This window comes from Euprymna scolopes, chromosome 21 (genome assembly GCF_053919585.1).
Source record: "Euprymna scolopes isolate OS-2025 chromosome 21, ASM5391958v1, whole genome shotgun sequence".
In the NCBI taxonomy this organism is placed as follows: Eukaryota; Metazoa; Mollusca; class Cephalopoda; order Sepiida; family Sepiolidae; genus Euprymna; species Euprymna scolopes.
In genome coordinates this window covers 106181585-106196584 of record NC_136502.1, presented here as the reverse complement: position 1 = coordinate 106196584, position 15000 = coordinate 106181585, and the positions used below count along the sequence as shown (strand labels likewise).

General features: G+C 34.2%; 1 protein-coding gene across 6 annotated transcripts in view; it reads left to right on the top strand.

The window, feature by feature from the left end:
- LOC145242656 (protocadherin gamma-C4-like) overlaps positions 1–15000 on the top strand; it is a 655877-nt gene that overhangs the window by 177591 nt on the left and 463286 nt on the right. The gene's annotated exons all lie outside the window — the stretch shown is intronic.

Below are 15000 nucleotides of genomic sequence, written 5' to 3'. Positions count from 1 at the left end.
CCGAGAAGAGAAAGCACTAACCAGACCTCCATTGGATGAGTGCAAAGAGGGCTGGGACCTACTGGAGGCTTATTGCCGCTCAAATTTAACTGAAGACCAATGGCTGCTACCAAAGAGAAATCAATGGTAAACAGTTGTTGCGATAATGCAAATTAATTTGCAAATGATATCCAAAAAGAGTTAGAGTATTGGAAATCCAGGGAGACTTGTTGTCACTCAGACTCTAAGGAACACCACAAGTTGTTCTCAAAAAGAATTCTTTTATGATGGCCTGTATGAAAACTCCTAGTGAGTAAATAATAATAAAGAATAGAAACTGACAAATTGCTGATTTCACCGTCCCAGCAGACAACAGAGTGAAGATCAAAAGAGACAGAAAAACCAAACAAATATGTGGAACTTGCCAGAAATATGAAAGGAATATGAAAGCTGAAGAAAATAAATATAATACTAATAATTGTAGGAGCACTATGAACAGTCTAAAAAAACTTAGAAAAAAGACTAAGAGAAATCAGAATCGATGGGATGACTAAAATTATGCAACAAACGATAATTCTGAAAACAGCTGAAATCTTTAGAAAAACCTTTGAGTGCAGAAACTAGTCCACATGAGACATATATATATATATATATATATATATATATATATATATATATATATATATATATATATATATATATATATATATATAATGCATGTAAACTGCAAAGGAAGTGAAAAGAAAGATGCAACCAAGAGAACTAGTACACCAAAAGTGAAAATTGCATCTTCCCTCTTTCCCTCCTCCCTCCCTTCCGCTTCGTTTCCCTCTCTTCCCTCCCTTCTTTTTCCTTCTCTTCCTCTCAAATAAAACTAGCATCAACCCAACTGGCACCGCACCAAATGGCTGAAGGTTAAAGGAGAATATAAAGACCGAGGAGAGAAAGCACTAACCAGACTTTCATTGGATAAGTGTGAAGAGGACTGGAATCTTGGGGAGGTTTATTGCCACTCAAATTCCAGTGAAGACTAATGGCTGCTACCAACGTGAAATCAATAGTAAACAGTTGTTGCATTAACATAAATTAATTTGCAAATGGTATCGAAAGAGGTGGAGAGTACTGAAAATCTGGGGATTGTTGTCAATTAAACTCCAGGTATACCACAAGTTGTTCTCAAAGAGAATTCTCTGATAGCCTGTGTGAATACTTATAAAGAGTGAATAATAATAATAATAATAATGGTGGTGGTGGTGGTGGTGATGTGTGTGTGTGTGTGTGTGTGTGAACAGAAAGGTGAAAATGTGCAACACCTCCTCAGTAGTTGTGAGAAGTTAGCTCTAAAAGGAATACAAGAGACGACATGACAATATTTCGAGAAATCTCCATTGGGATATATGCAAGAAAAGAGAGTTGGAATGTAATGAAAATAGTACGAGCATGTTTCAGAAAGGCTGGTGGAGATGATAATGCGAAATTTTTGTGGGATATGAATGTCCAATGTGATATGAATATCCAATGTGATATGAATATCCAATGTGATATGAATATCTAATGTGATATGAATATCCAATGTGATAATCTGATTGATCAAGGTGACCAGATTTAGTTTTGTTAAAAAAAAACGCAAGGCAATAATCATTGATATAGCAGTGGCAGCTGATATGAATGAGGAGGAAAAAGAGAAAGAGAAAGTAAAAAAATACCAAAACTTGAAAAAGGAGATTAAAAGATTGTGGAAGTTGAAGAAAGTAGATGTTGTAACTATTGTGATGGGAGTTCTGGGGAAATGTGACAAAAGGATTTGACAAGTGGATTGAGAAAATTGGGATCCATTGCAATGTTGGAGTGTTTCAAAAGACTGCCTTGTTGGGAACCGCCAGAATTTTGTAGAAAGTAATGGAAGACTGAGAAAAGAAGATGCTGATAGCCTATGGTCATTTGTTATGATCCGCCCATCAGTATAAAATCGACAATGCCATCAGACAGACACGAAATGTGAATAATAATAATAATAATAACAATAATAATAATAATAATAACCCCCTCCCCGATTGTAGTGTTGATATCGACTGGCACCAAACCAAATAGTTGAGAAGGGGTAAGGATGATGGAAAGACCTAGGAGATAAGCCACTGGATGTGTGCGAATGGGACTGGGGCCTCAGAGAGACTTATTGCCACCCAAATTTCAGTGAAAACCAATGGTCATTGCCAGCGATAAGTCAATGGCAAACGACTGTTGTGATAACGCAAATTCATTTGCAAAGTTATCAAAAGAAGTGGAGAGTATTGGAAATGTGAGAGAGGGGACTTGTCGTGACTCAAATTTCAGGGAACACCACCGGTTGCTGTCAGTGAGTAATCTCTCATGATGACCTGTGTGAGAACTTGAAATAATATTAAGGCAAATGCTAGCAAATAAATGCTTTCTCTGATTGCATACTTTTGTGAGCCTGGGAGGATGTAATACTTGGGAGTATTACCTCCATCTCCTTAACAAAAAAAGGAGGAGTAATTAATTTGTTAGGAGTATCACAACTATCCACTCCCATTAAAAAATTAAACAAATTACAATCATAGATTAATAATACGTTTCTGAATTTTTTAGATGAGGTTTGGTTATTCGTATTATTTGGATTCTTCGAACTACTGTTCTCATCTTCAGTGTGATTTTCACAACGTTTCGGTAGCTGTATCATCCGATTTCTTCAGGTGTATCTCGTCGAACTCGAGAATGTTTCTGTCGAACTGGTAAATTTGGATGGAATTTCGAACAGAATGCTTTATTTACTTCACAGAGGTAGCATGCTCTTGTTCCATCAGCCATGACTAGTTAGAGGTGCTAGGTAATTCGCAATTGTAGTTTTTCGATCGCCCACACTGAGAATTGAACCTTTAACCTTCAAGAGAATATCACTTTTACTATTGATTTTTTTCCGGCCAGATTCCAGAGTGTGACAGAAACATTGCAGAGTTCGACCTGAAGAAGGTTGGAGGTTACATCAACCGAAACGTTGTGAAAATGATACTCAGGATGAGAACAGTAGTCCGAAGAATCCATATAATATAAATAGATTAAATAATTTTTTTTTCATGAATTAAAACTCATAAGACATGATTATATTTTTTTTTTAATTTTTTTTATTTTTGATCTTTTTGGTAACGATAACTAATCTTTGTTGCTTTTTTTTGGTTTCCCCACTTCGTCGCCAATGAAGTGAAATCTTTGTATATATTTATGATTCAATAAAACTTTTTCAAATCTGGATTTATCTTAAGTAGGGCAGCCCTTGGAGTGAATGTGGTATTGTGGTGACTACGATGATTCTAGTTCAATAAACATTTTAAATATTTGTGACCAAGGATGACCAACAACACCCATTGTTCCCACACTTTTGATTCGTTTTGTGCTTAATTTTTTCATTATGTAATATTTTTATATTTTGTGCAGATAAATATTTCAAAGTGTAGTATCTGTTCTCAGCATCCCAGCGACATCAGACGTTTTACTATTGGTATTGAACACAATTCAAATTACAAATATACAGGGTGACTCAAAAGCAGGTTTACAGTTATTAAACTATCGTTGTATCGTATATAAGTACAACCATTATAAAACATTCCCCAGACTATAAATTCTAACTTACACGTTTTTTTTTTCAGCAAGATAGAGCACCAACGTATTATACTTTTAGAGTAAGAGACTACCTTAACCATGTTTTTCTATAGTGTTGGTTCGGAAGAAATGGCCACCACGTTCACCTGACCTGACATCAATGGATTTCATTTTTTGTTTTTTTTTTTGTTTATAAGAAGAAACCAAAAAACAGTAGACGGATTAAAATATTACATTCATGACGCATTCTACAGAAATTGATAAAAATCAGACTTCGTGCCGCATTGTGTGTTAGATTGTCTTGGAACGATTTGAAGAATTTCGCCATGTTGAAGAAAATTTCGAGCATCTGGGAGATTAAACACTTTATTACAGTTCTGAATATTTTAGATGAGGTTTGATTGTTTGTATTACTTGTTCTCATCTTGAGTGTTATTTGTGTAACGTTCCCCATCGATGTAGCCTTCGACCTTCGTCAGGCATGTTAGTTGCCATCCTGGAAAAGAAAAAAAACTCCAAGAATACGAAACCATCTACGGAGCCAGTAACTTTCCCCTTTCTTTTCCAAGATGGCGACCAATATGTCTGACGAAGGTTGAAAGTTACATCGATCGAAACACTGCACAAAAAGTAATTTTTCTTTTTCTTTTTTTTAAGGATATGTGCTGCCTCCTTGGGTCGCCTGGCCCTCCACCTTGCATCTCTGTCAATCCTTAACACTCCGACCGAAATGTTGCACAAATAACACCCAAAATGACAACAATAGTCCAATCAATACAAATAATATAAACAATTTATGTTTAATGCTTGAAACATGTTAACAGCTTTAAAATCCTTACATGTATAACGAATTTAGCGCTGGTCTAGTGTTAAATTTTGTAAGTTGCAGATTTTTAGAAGCATAATCGGTGGTGTCGTGCTCATGAAACGAGAGTATGCTATCTCTCTTGGTTAAATAAAGTTTCTTTCGAAATTCTGTACAGATTTTCGCGTTCGACAGGATACATCTGAAGAAAGCCAGAATTACATCGCTCGAAACGTGAAAATAACACACAATATTAGAACAATAAGTCAACGAATCGAAGTAATATGTATAAATATGTATAATATGTATAAATATGTATAATATGTATAAATATGTATAATATGTATAATATGTATAAATATGTATAATATGTATAAATATGTATAATATGTATAAATATGTATAATATGTATGATATGTATAAATATATATAATATATATAATATGTATAATATGTATAATATGTATAAATATAAATATGTATAAATATATATAATATATATAATATGTATAATATGTATAATGTGTATAAATATGTATAATGTGTATAAATATGTATAATATGTATAAATAATATGTATAATCAATCTTTACTTAAAAAGAATCAGAAACGTAAGCTGACTTAATTGAGTGTTAACTAACTTTTTCAATTGAAAAATAGATCAAAATACTCATTAAACTGGGCCTTGAGCCACATTTTCTCTTGTTACAAAGACGAATAAACCGTTATTAGACCAGAATACCTCCACATGAATTCCGATTCATTAAAGAAGACGAGCAAAGGCTGATATCCTGTTTTTCGGGATTTTTTTTTATTAAAGCCGAAACATCTGTATCAGTCGATGTATCTAACGCATGCGCAGACAGTTGTATGCACTTATGTTGGAAGTGAGTGAAAATGCATTTCATCTGTCTGCCTGCAGAACACATTCATTTCCTTTATGAAAAATAAGGATAATTACACAGAGCCTCCTCCCTCCACACGTAAACCTCAAGTATTTTTGCACGAGAACAATCTCAGTTAGTGACATTCAAATTGACTGATACATCACCTATTATGAAGAGTCAGCCATTTCACCTGTATTAATAAACACACACACGCGCGCGCGCACATCTATATATTAATACCTTTAGTACTTTTATTTGTGAACTTATATTTCCCTTCGCTCTTCACATATATATATATATATATATATATATATATATATATATATATGAAATTAGGTATGTCTAAATGTTTATATATTTATTCCTTGAACTAATTAACTAATCATTATCAATTATGTAATGTGTACTCAGTAACATGGTGAGTAATATAGACACATTATTATTATTATTATCTATATATTAATACGATAGCGTGTGTGTTCCATTGTGTGTCACGCTTACATCCGTGTCGTTCAATTGTTATGAAATTCCATCCATTTAAATCAAAGAAAAAATTAGTGTCGCTATTGAGGGAAAGCTAATCTAAATGATGTGTTCTTCTCTGCCTTTTGGTCAAGATCAAAGTGCAGTATCTGTTCTTTAGACGCTACATTTCAATTTCTTCTCTCTCAGTGGAGGAAAAATCCTCTACGACTAAGACAAAATAATGTTAAAAAACGGCCATGGTGTCTAAATCTGTCCCATGAGGTACTATATTTAATGTAACAAAGTTTTAATATTACAAAAGTAAATCGGAAAAGTAATTTCTGATTTAATTACAAAATGCCCTGGATATGTCCCTTCTGATTAATTATAAAATGCACTGGAAATGTCTCTTCTGATTATTTTTTTGTTTACTTGCCTCCCCACAAGGGCACTCTGGTCAGTAACAAAAATAAAAATTGTATCAGTAACGAAGGAGTTTTCTTCCATTAACCAAGATCAAAAAAGGGGTGAATTTAAGTCACTGGAATACTGAGACTGATACTACACTCAGAAATTCATGTTGAAGCAATGGTTTCCTAATCTCTAAGCTTGTTAATGTTTTTATGTATTAATTTCGAAAAGCTGCTGAAGCAGTTTATGATTTAAACATTACTTTATTTCAAGTATATTTTAAACGGGGTGGGGATATGAATTCAGTCCGGAAATGACTTAAACCGTTTACGATTTAAGCATTACTTTATTTCATGTATATTTTAAACAGTAGTGTGGGGGGATATGAAGTCAATCCCGGAAAGGGCTGAAACAGACATTACATTATTTCATGTATATTTAGGGCTGAAACAGACATTACATTATTTCATGTATATTTTTAGCAGTGGGTTGGGGATATAAAGTCAGTCCCAGAAATGGCTGAAACAGTTTACGATTTAAACATTACTTTATTTCAAGTATATTTTTAATAGTGCGGTGGCGAAGATGAAGTCAACCCCAGGTTTGAATGAGATATATACAAATATATACTAGCAGAAAGCGTCGCCCAGTATTGAATGAGATAGGTGGAAAACATATAGTAGCAGAATACACAGTGTCGCCCGGGATCGAATGAGATAGGTGAAAGATATATACTAGCAGAATATGCGGCATCACCTGGGATTGGATAAGATAGGTGGAACATATATACTATGAGAATACCCGGAATTGATTGATGTGTTCGTAATGAAACAATCAGCCCAGGCAATATATCAAAGTTATTATTTAAGTAAGGGGGAGCGACATAGTGGGTTAAAGTTATGAAAATTATTGTCGAAATTATTAACATATCCAAGAATTATGAAAAATGATGAAATGTGGGTTACTTGATTGGTGTGTTTGTAATGAAATAATAAGCCCTGACAATACATCGAAGTTCTTTTATTAGTAGGAGGGGGCATAATGTGGGTGTTTTAATTATAAAAAATGATTGTCGAAATTAGTAACATATCCAAGAATTATGAAAAATGATGAAATGTCAGTTAATTGATTGGTGTGTTTGTAATAAAATAATAATCACCCAGGCAATACATCAAAGTAATTATTTTAGTAAGGGGGAGGCTGTAAGGTGTGTTAAACTTATGAAAAATTAATGTCGAAATTAGTAACATAACCAAGAATTATAAAAAAAATGATTAAATGTGAGTTAATTGATTGGTGTGTGTGTAATGAAATAATCAGCCCAGGAAATATATCAAAGTTATTATTTTAGTAAGATAGGACGATAGGGTGTGTTTAAATTATGAAAAAATAGAAGGGGAGGGGCGATAATGAGGATTAAAATTATGAAAAAGCATTGTCGAACATAGTACTTATTCAATAAGTATGAAAAATGATGAAATGTGAGTTAATTGACCGGTGTGTTTGTAATGAAATAATCAGCCCAGGAAATATATAGAATTATAATTTTAGCAGGGCTGGCGATCTAGTTTTAATAAAAAGGCTGGAATAATATGATTGTGCCTTCATTCATGCCCAAAGAATGCCACGCAACAATATATTACATATATCCACTAGTTATTATTATTATTATTATTATTATTATTATTATTATTATTATTATTATTTTGTTAACTTTACCATACATATAAAACTGTTTCAAGGATTTAAAAACAAGATAGTATATTAAATCATGACACCCCAACAGTGTTGATCAAACGCCACATCGCTTAAATACAAGGACAAAAACGGTCCGTATATATATATATATATATATATATATATATATATATATATATATATATATATATATATATATATATTAGCAGACCACTTGGCGTTACCCAGTCGTAAGATACGCTTAAATATGATATTTTAATTCATGCAGATTGCATATTTTTTTATTATGCAGCCAATTCTCTATCGATTATTATATTGAACCTTATATATAGCAGTGAGATCCAAACTAAAAAATTATATATATATATATATATATATATATATATATATATATATATATATATATATATATAGAGAGAGAGAGAGAGAGAGAGAGAGAGAGAAAGAAAGAGAGAGAGAGATAAAAAACCCTAGGGGCCTTTTTCACCAACAAACTCATCAGGAGTTAATCGTTAGTATTTTCAAAGGATGCAAAAAAAAAAAAACGAATTTGTCACGCAAGAGTAAATACTCGAGTATAAACGAGAAAAAATGGCGAACCGTGTAGATTATTTCTAGAAAATGTTATTTTGGATTATGTAGATAAGTTTGTTTGCATCGGCTCTGCTGAAACATGCGACAGCACTTATAAGAATGAAATTAAAATCCAGAAGCGCCTTTTATGCTTTTATAAGAAATGATACTTTTCTAAAGAGATTTATGACAAAATAAGCCCTACTGGTTCACTAAGATCTAGACTTTATGTCCTTCCTAATATACATAAAGAAGGTCTCCCGCTTATACTTATTTTGTCTATAGTGGGGTCTGTCCAACACTCCCTAGCCAAGTGGTTATTGCCTAACCCTAACCCTAACCCTAACCAGTTCATGCTCTATGCACTAAATATTGCATTGCAGATTCATTCAAGTTGGCTGAATATTTACTTAAGTTGCAACATAGTACTGCGAACAATTTCATTTCATTTGACGTTTCCAGCCTATTTACTAATGTCCTGCTACAGCAGACCATTGGTATTTGTGCCGACTCACTTTATAATAACAATCTAACTCCCTTACCTTTCCTGAACTCATGTTGATCTGTACTAAATCAGTAGAAGTCAGCTTTAATAACGTTATGTACGATCAGATCGACGGGGTTTAGATGGGAAGCCCCTTGGGTCTAGCATTAGCAGATATTTTCGTAGGATTCTATGAGTCAACACTGTTTAGTAATATATTGAAGCCCTCAATATATTTTAGATACGTCGATGACGCCTTTGCTTGTGAGAGTGAAGCAACAATTGTCGTCGATAATCTCAATTCTCTCCGCACAGCATTGTCATTTACTATGGAGAAAGAGAATGAAGGTTGCTTGTCTTTTTAGATGTCTTCATTGAATGTAGTAAGAATTCTTTTCTTACTACACCGGTTTTTATATGGATTGGCACTGATTTGTGCTTAACTCTAGAAAAATAGGGCTTATTAAGACATTTGTGTATAACACGAATTGAATACTATAAAAGACATTTTCATTCGTAATGGTTATCCGGAGAATTTGATTAATTATACTATTAATAATCAAGTTGAAAATACAATTCTCCTATAGACCTGGGTCCCACTGCCTTGGATTGAAGTTACTGGTCAGTGTTTGGGCAGACGGATAATTAAGTATGTAACAAATTGTTTCCCGTCTATTGTGTTACGATTGGTTTTTGATGTAATATATGCATTCCCCCTTTCACGAAGGGCAGTTTGCCCCACATCACATAAAACAATGTGGGCTATGTGGTCGAGCCTCCTTGAATTTGCAGACACGCATCAGCCATCATATACCAGCAGAAATTAGACTGGGCAAGCCACGTCTTTTTCGCTCCTCTTTTGCCTTGGAATCTGTCATTGGCCAACATTTAATTGAAAATCCATGCCAATGCTTATAAAATTAACTGTTTCAGAATATTGCACCGGGCTGACTCTCCAAATCATTTAAAGATTTTAGAGTCAGTCTCAATTTTTTCGCTTTGTCGACAGAAAGAATTTGTTAAACTATTATACCCTTTAATCGTTCTTATACCCCCTCCATCTGAATTGTCCGTATATTCTATATAGTGTATATATATTTTACACGAATTCCCATTCGTTTTATTTTTGCTCGTATGTCCCCGATTATTTGCTCTTGTGTCTCAATTTAATTCGTTGTTTTGCATCTCTTGATTACCAACGATTAACTCCTGATGAGTTTGTTGGTGAAAGGGGGCCCTATGGGATTTTCGTATATTATTTTCAAAGTGCTGTATAGTTTTTTGTACTGTTAAAAATTTAAAAAAATTATATATATATGTGTGTGGGGGGGGTGACTTGTGTGCCATCGAAACCAAAACATACAACTCTCTACCCTCATTCCTTAGCCTCTGATCCATGGCCATACACATATATTTATATATTTATTAAAAGATAAAATCGCCCGATCGTCGAAGACAAGCAAGCAAAGACGCCAGGACGGTCAACGGAGGTTTATAATTATGAAGATATTGTAGAAACCATATCAGATGTAGGGAAGAAAATCTCATAAATTCACTAAAAAGATCAGTTTTTATTTGCATACAGTTGTTTCAGCCTTTCACCAAGATATATGCAATGTTCAAAGCATATGAAGCTGTAATTTTTCTTGATGATCATCTGTTCTTTCTGGTGTATGGTTCGCCATATACTAAGAGCTTTTTATTCAATGCCGAGTAAATCAACCAGTATGTGTATACATATATAATCAATACGCCGAAACATTTTCTTCATTAGGCATACAGTAAACGTCCTTTATGGCCACAACCATTCCCACACAGCCACACACGCACATAATTGATCAGCTTAAATATCTTGTTAATAATTTTTATTATTTGAATTCGCATGCATATCCATTAACCTCCTCCGCGCCCCTTTCCCCTTGCCCACCCACATATAATTGCCCACACCACCGCCCCCATGGCCGCAAACTACCAATCAACCTCCACCTGCTTCCCAGCCCCAACCCATCCTCTGCGCAGCATTCTCCATACACAAGAACCCCATAGTTATAAAACAAACAGTGACGCTTTTAATGAATATTAATATTTTTCAAAAAGAGAAGAAAAGAAAACGTTCGAAGCCATTTTTTATTTTTTATTTTTATTTTTTATTTTTATTTTATTAAATTCTTATTAGTCTTTCTTTTTTTAATTTTAATCTTTTGTTAATTTTTTAATTTCGTTTTTTTTTTAATTTAAGAATAAATGAAATGAATGAAAGAAAAAAGGGGGTAGAAATGGAAAGGGAGGGGGAAAGTGAAGAACTAGAGGGAATAATAAAGAGGGAAAACTGAAAAAGAGAATTGTATAGGAAAGGGAATCTAGGTGGGGAGTAGAGGGAAAAAGAGAAATGAGCAAGACAGAGGCTGAAAGTAAAAAGAGAGGGACAGAGAAAAGAGAGAGAGTGAATGCGTGAGAAAGAGAGAAGGGGAGATGATAGAGAAAGAAAGGAATAGGGAAAGATAGAGAAATAAAGACAAAGACAGGAAATACGCGGAGAGGGTGAGGGATATCGAGAAAAAGAAAGAGAGAGGCAAGAAAATAAGATATATAGAGAGAAAAGCCGAACTTAGAGAGAGAAGGATAGGGGATAAAGAGAAAGAAATAGAATTCAGAGGCGGGAATTGAATAGAAATGGAGGGAGAAGCAGGAAGGCGAGAGAGGAAGAGGGGGAAGAGAAAAACAGAAATAAAGAGATGTAGAGGTGATAGAAAAAGAGAAAAATGGAGGCAGAGGCAAAGAAATGAAAAGAGAAAGGGAAGAAGAGAAAGAGAAGGGGGGTTCTAGAGTAAAAGAAGTATAGAGAGCGGGGAGAATGAAAGAGAAAGATGAGAGATAAAAACGAGAGAAATAAGGAGTGGAGAGATAGGAAAATGTAGGGAGATAGGTGGAGAAAGGAAGATAAGGAGGAAGGAGTATAGAGGAAGTGGAGAAAGAAAGATGGAGGAAAGAGAAAGAGAAGAGAATAGGAAACGAGAGAGTGTGTGTGTGTGTGTGTGTGTGTGTGTGTGTGTGTGTGTGTGTGTGTGTGTGTGTGTGTGTGAGAGAGAGAGAGAGAGAGAGAGAGAGAGATGGTGAATGGGGACGAAAACTAGCAGCAAGTAAGAAATTAACAAATGTTAGAGTTCTTTTCAATCAGTAATCAGCCCACTCTCCTCCTTCCACTTTCCAAAGCATTTCATTCCTTGGACGTTTTATCATCGTTTATCTGAATTTCGCATAATAATTGTGACCCAAATACAAAAGCCATAAAAATACACTAAAATAAAATAAAAATACGATAAAATAAAATAAAAATACAATAAAATAAAATAACAATAAAGTAAAGAGTACCAAAAAATAAATCAACAAAAAGATTTTTTTTTCTAATGAAAAATAAAATTAACAAAAAAAAAACATTAAGTAGAAAATGAAGAAATTCGGATAGAGATCTGTGGAAATATCTAGAGGCATGTGCTCAAACAGAACGGCACGCCATACAAACACTAGGCAAAGCCACATAACTAACCAAGATAGGAAGGCATACATATTCATTAAAACACAAAACATAATGAAAATAAAACAAAAAATTTCAAAAAGTTAAAAAATACATATAAAATAAAACCATATAGCGATGAACACATGAACACCTCACGGTATTTGGATATCGTTGTTCTAATTTGCATATAAAACACCCATCTCTATATCTAAACAACTGGATATAGCTTAACACATCTGCATATTCACACAATGAAGACCAAATAAGAATGGATATTCTTAAAGTGCATCCATTCGAACTGGAAAGGAAAAAGCCACTCGAGGATAAGGCAAGGCTGAACGAGATGACTAGATTATTATTTTATTTTATCTTTTTTTACATGGAGGTCACCACTTATCAAGGCCCGGAGGCCACTCGAGGATAAGAAATCAATGAGATAGTATCGTAGTAATCGTTAGTATTGGAGATTTGATCAAGTGTCTTACTTAAGAGGGCGGTTTATCAGGAATTTGTTTATGTTGGACTTGAAGACATCCAAGTTGTAGTCAGGTGGGAAACAGGCAAACGGGAGAGAGTTCCACAGGCGTGCACTTTTAGGAAAGAAGCTTTGTTCATGGAATCTACGTTCGTATTTAGGCACAGATAAAGAGTGGGGAAAATTAATGAAAGTGGTTTCAGCTAGGTGGGTGTTTATCGTGAAAAATTGGCGAGGGGTGATCAGAGATTGGAGCTCAGGCGAGCACTTGCCATAGAAATAACGATTATTATTATTTTTAAACTTTTGTTCATTCCTAAAAAACATATTGCCACATAGGCATGAGAGACTAATCTGAACAAGAACCAAATTAATAGAGAGGATGCTACGTGAGAAGTTAGGTAACATGTTTGTTCTCATTATATTTAAATTTCTGCATCTTGGTAGGATTAGGGAAACGGGGAGCAGGGAAAACATTTCAAAGGCAAGTGGTCTACAGAAAAGAGCTATTAAAATAGAAAGCTGTCCGGCATTTCTACAGTGAAGAGGTGTGATTTTGCTCTGTTTTCATTAATGTTAGTTTGAGTGAGGTGTTTACGTTGTGGGGGGGTCACAAGTGCAGCAAAATCGTCTTTCATTCATTTCAGCTGAAGTACTTGTAAAACAAGCACAGGGATGCAATACAGTGGTGATACGACAGGTGCTGAAAGTTGGTAGACAAAGTGGGAAGTAGGAGATTAGAGTTTCTTTTTTTTTTCTTCTCTCTCTCTCTTTGGATCCTGTCCAAGTGGGAGAGAGACTAATGGTTGCTCTACAAGCCCAGATATATGAACAATACTCCAAGCATGGGCAAATGGTGGCTTTGTAGAGATATAAGATACTGCCAGATGTGAGAGGTTTTCTAGCCTAGTAGAGGGAACCCCTCTTTTCTGCAGCAGATTTGGCAGTATCTTCTATGTATTTATTCCAATTCATGTTACCTGTGAATGTTAAGCCGAGATTTAATGTTGGATTTTCATGTAGGATGATAACGTCTTTTATTGGCGTTTGAGTTATAGTCAGCTAACATATTTCCTAACTTCCGGCGTAGCTTTCATGAACATATATGAAATTTCAAATAAAATAAAACCTTTTTTTTTTTAATTTTGTTATAAAAAGTGTAAATAAAGACTAATTATGTTATTTTGGTAATTTTTATTGTATACTTTTTATTAATCTCCTTTTCTTATATTTATTTCAATAAATCGCTTTACCACAAAATATACTGAAGAACAATAACAACAAAGGAACTCTTTCAACTTTGGCCTTTTGGCAGACAAATTGTCACCCAAAACTGATTAAAAAGCTTGCTGCATGTTTGCATATCCTTTATGTAAAATTTCAAATGTTCCGAACCAAAATTGGCTGAATAGTTTGCTAGAGACAGCAAAGGTAAAATCTTTTGAACTTTGACCCCTTGGCAGCCAAATTCTCGGCCAAAAACCGATTAAAAAAGCTTGCCCTATGTCTGAATTCCTTTTATGTAAAATTTCAAATGTTTAGACCAAAAATTGGCTGAGTCATTTGATAGCGACCGCATAGGTCAATTTTTTTGACCCCTTGTTTTGAGTATAAATCAAATTAAAAAGTTTGATCCATGTCCAAATCTAAAATTTCAAGTGCTTAGGCCCAAAATTGGCGGATGAGTTTGGTAGAGTTTTCAAAGGTCAAATCGTTGAGCGTTGGCCTCTTGACAGCCAAATTTCTGGCCGAAAACCGATTAAAAAGATTTTACTTAATATCAGTACCCCTTATGTCAGACTGAAAATTGACAGAGTAGTTTGGTAGGGAAATGTACACACACACACACAATTTCACTTTTATAGATATATAGATATAGATTTTTTCTATTAGATAAAATGCTTAAAGATAGATCTTTCTAGATGGCGGCTAGCCGACAAAAAAAAAATCTGGTTTTAATTCTTGATCATATTGTTACGAGAGTCGCTACGAGATCTTGTGTTTACAACGAGATTTGTTTTTTTTTATCAAAAGAAGCGTTTACTTTTTAACAAGCTTATATATTAGCTTCCAAAATCAAAGGGAAA